This window comes from Hemibagrus wyckioides, linkage group LG14 (genome assembly GCF_019097595.1).
Source record: "Hemibagrus wyckioides isolate EC202008001 linkage group LG14, SWU_Hwy_1.0, whole genome shotgun sequence".
Classification (NCBI taxonomy): Eukaryota; Metazoa; Chordata; class Actinopteri; order Siluriformes; family Bagridae; genus Hemibagrus; species Hemibagrus wyckioides.
In genome coordinates this window covers 23,933,742-23,937,899 of record NC_080723.1, presented here as the reverse complement: position 1 = coordinate 23,937,899, position 4,158 = coordinate 23,933,742, and the positions used below count along the sequence as shown (strand labels likewise).

Sequence of the window (4,158 nt, the reverse complement as noted above, 5' to 3'; positions counted from 1 at the left end):
AACAAGCTTCCCTGAACTGACGGGCTCTCCAAACCAACAAGCTTCCCTGAACTGATGGGTTCTCCAAACCAACAAGCTTCCCTAAATCAGCAGGTTCTCTAGACCAACAAGCTTCCTGAAAACAACCAGCTTTCCCGAACCATGATGGTTTTCCATAACAGCAAGCTTTCCTAAACTGAATTTTCTCCAAACCAGTGTTCTCAGAGCCGGTAGCTTTGGGTGCGTTTCTTGAACCAGAAGATTCCTGACCCGACTCACTCCACCAAACTGAACCAAAGGTCCTCTCAGAGGTGACCAAGTCCCATAAACAAAGAGCTAGTGGTGTTTTTACACAAATGTAGTTCAGCGAGGGTCATTAAAGTGAGAGAGAGAGAGAGAGAGAGAGAGAGAGAGAGAGAGAGAGAGAGCTGATCCGGCAGGATGAAGTTGTTTAGTGATGCAGGAATGAGCGCTGACCGGATGATCTCCCTCTGTGCATGAAAGGTAAGTGTGTGCGTGTGTGTGTGTGTGTGAGAGAGAGAGAGAGAGAGAGAGAGAGAGAAACAGATAACTGATGTCTCTATCACACAACACAGCTAGAGCTGAGGATGAAGCATTCCTTTTAATGCTAAATTGTTTCCAGATTTTACTATTTCACAAAATAATCTCTCTTTCTCTCTCTCTCTCTCTCTCTCTCTCTCACACACACACACTATTGTCTAGAGGCTCTCACAGCTGTGAAGGTGCAGTACTGCCAAAGTTTACCTAATTTAGGCATGCAGTCTAAAACAATGCAAAACTGGCAGCTAGAAGCTTTCAGGATTTTGTTAGCTACATTATCCTCAAAATGCAAAACACACAAAACAACAACAACAACAACACAACTTAGACACTAAACACTGAAGAACATTTGGAGCAAAGGGAGGAAATCTGGACAATGTGTAATCTGAGCCAGATTGTTTTTTTCCTTTTTCTGCAGAAAAAGTAGCAGATCTACAAAACACTTCACCAAACCTCACAAAAATCCGATTTTACTAAAATATCTTTGACCTTTAATCCAAATTAAACCAACACACACACACACACGTGTTATATTGTAACACAGACACATTGAGCCATGCTGCACTTTCTGATCACAACAGAGCTGCTAACAACTTTCAAATGTTTTATAACGAGTGTGTTATAATTAAATACCCGTTATTAATGATGTAAACCCTGTTTATTAATCTAAACTCCAGCTCTCATCTTACCTTACACAAAAATACAGCTCCGGTTTGAATCCCTAATCCGGAGTTCCTGAACCGATTCATGTCCTCTCCTCCCACACCCACAGAACCCGTTATTCTCTCTCTCTCTCTCTCTCTCTCTCTCTCTCTCCCTCCCACCCTCGAGTCTTTCTTTTTTTCTTTCTCCACTCCCCCTTCCTTCTAACCATTCCTCCTGCTCGACTCAAGGAACCGAATCCTCCGGCTTTAGTGAGTCGAACACGTCGGATGTTGATTCGTTTGAGTTCAGTCGCTTGAATCAATATGTCGTGATAATAAACCTCACTTTAATTAAACAGAAATAACCCAAACTCACTACTAAATAAACATTTATATAAAGAAATGTACACATAATGCTTATATTTAAACTTTATATTTATATATTTCCATCAAAATAATTTACACCAGATGTTAAGACTACAGGCGAGTCCAATAGGGCCCGATATCAGTAGCGCGAGAATTGTTGAATTAGTAAAACAATAATATCCTGATATGTTGAATCAGTCTTATTAAAGATTAATGACTCTTTCTCAGCCCTCGTTTGTTGTGTAAAATGCTTTAGAAAGAGTGTTAAACACAATTCTCTGACCACACCCCCCTCTTCAGAGGCACAATGGAATGATCCGTTTCCGTGGAAACGTGCGCCCGCGCGATTGAGTCGTAAAGCTAGTAAAGTTGAGTTGTAAAGCTATGTGGTTTTTGTGTTTATGGTTTCAGTAATATTCCGAGGAGGCAAAATTAAAATGTATTTGCTATTAAACAAAAGACGAAATTAAAATGATTATTTTTTTAAATTACAAATGTGCTTTGTGCGAAGAATAAACGTTGTTTTGTTGTGAATCGGTTACTTATGAATTGTCTGAAAGGCGAGATGAATCGATTCCTTAGAATCGAACCGATTCTGTTGGTATTACTTAAATTGAATCGATTCTGCAAAACAGGGTCAATCTGTACGAGAGAGAGAGAGAGAGAGAGAGAGAGAGAGGACAAGGTCACACATTGTCTGTATTGTTGTAAGGAACATATCAGTTGAGTTGACAGATGGAGCAGGATTTTATTGTAGCTCCACACACACACACACACACACAGGAAAGTTGCCTAATCACTTGACTGCTGCTGAATTTGCAGATTGGGTCGATCTGCTCCAAGCTCCTTGATTCTTTTCTTCTCTTCATCTGAACGTCTTGTGAAAGGGTATTTTTGTAAACACAGAACAGAGTTTTCTTTCTTCTCGAGATATTTCGCTTGCTTCCACCAGGGTTGCCAGATTGCACAGAATATTTTCAGCCCAACTACAGCTTAATAACAGCCCAAAGTGCATACTGTGATAACTAATACAGTAACAAACAGAAAACCCAAAACAAATGAGTTAGTGCCAAGGGAACTATTTACACACACACACACACACAGTGTTGGGGAGTAACTAGTTACATGTAACGGCGTTACGTAACTTAATTACAAAATAAATGTAACTCGTTACAGTTACTTAGAAAAATATGTAATTAAAATTACAGTTACTTATGAAAATGTTAAAGATTACAAATAGAGTTACATCTGAATATTTTCTTTAAAAAAACTATTATATGTTGAATAAATATTAATTTGCTGTTCGAGTTTGTTAAAGCGGTGCTATTCTGATGATTCTGATTGGTTCTCTGATTTGAATTTGCGGATCGTCTGCCAATTACATTAATCCACATTGCCTCGGAAAGCTTTAGGCTAAAACACTGTCTGAGAGTGACCACCATGGCGACTGATAAAAATGCATTTCAGTCCTGGAAATTTAAAAATAATTTCATCCTGAAATCCGATAAGGGGCAAATATAACAGTTCAGGGGGAAATTAGTTTCCCGGCTGTTAAAATGCTTTCAGTATCAAAGGCTTCAATGTTGAACCTGAGGAAGCATCTGCAGGTATGGAACCTAGCCTTTCTTTATTTTATAATATATTTAAAATGTAAAATTTTTGTCATTATTGTGAGTGTACAGAAATAAAAACAGACCGTTTATTTTGGGATGATATATTACTCGTTTCTGTATAATAAAAAGTGACGGAGTGGTCAGTTGATTTCCTGAAGCTGCTGTGTGGAAAAAAATCCACTGAAATGCGCCTGCGCATTCATCGAGCCCATAGAGTACTCAAGACCTGTATTCATAACATTCACAACAAATTAGCTAGTCTGCTGGCCATGGGCGTCATTAGGCCATTTTAAAGCCCCCCTAAAATTCTGCGATTGTCCATAAACTGTACACGAATAAGTGACCTCCTCAGTCCCCTTTACATTTCATATGAAAACTCCAGGAGACTTTCGGCTCCTCCCACTCTTTCAGCGCGTTCTTCAATCCGCAAACCGCGGCGTCACAGAGCGAGGATCAGAGGACAAGTGTGTATGTGTGTGTGTGGCTGTGTGAGTGTGTGTGTGTGTGTATGTGTGTCCGTGCGTGTGTGGCTGTGTGAGTGTGTGTGTGTGATCAGGAAGACTCGTATTTGTCTTGTTCAGTACTCAAATGTTATACACATCTATGTAATACAGTGGAATGCTGCAATAAGTTTACCATCCTCCCCTGTCAGTCAAACCTTTATTTTATTTTATTTTATTTATTTATTTATTTTTACTATTATACCCACACTGGGGGCTGAGCCCCCCTTAAATGAAAATCCTAAAATCGTCCCTGCTGCTAGCTACCAGGCACACTTCTATTTATGAACTCTGACAGTAAATATATATCTCACACTTTTCCTCCTTGTAAATGTGTTGGTGTCAGATCTAATATAACTTAGTTATTTTAGCGCTGTAGCGTACATTATGATGACTCTTTTGTTCTGAAGTCTGGTTTTGTGGCTGGGCTTAAAATGAAATCAATATAATCTTAATTCAAGTGATGAAAGATTTAAAATTCTTAAAGTTGAGTTC

General features: G+C 39.1%; 1 protein-coding gene across 1 annotated transcript in view; it reads right to left on the bottom strand.

The window, feature by feature from the left end:
- Positions 1-1,350, bottom strand: part of ddah2 (dimethylarginine dimethylaminohydrolase 2) — a 14,407-nt gene extending 13,057 nt beyond the window's left edge. The window contains exon 1 of the mRNA XM_058407372.1: positions 1,230-1,350. The gene's annotated coding sequence lies outside the window, so the exon portion shown is untranslated. The remainder of the gene's footprint in view (positions 1-1,229) is intronic.
- Between the last annotated feature and the right edge of the window lie 2,808 nt (positions 1,351-4,158).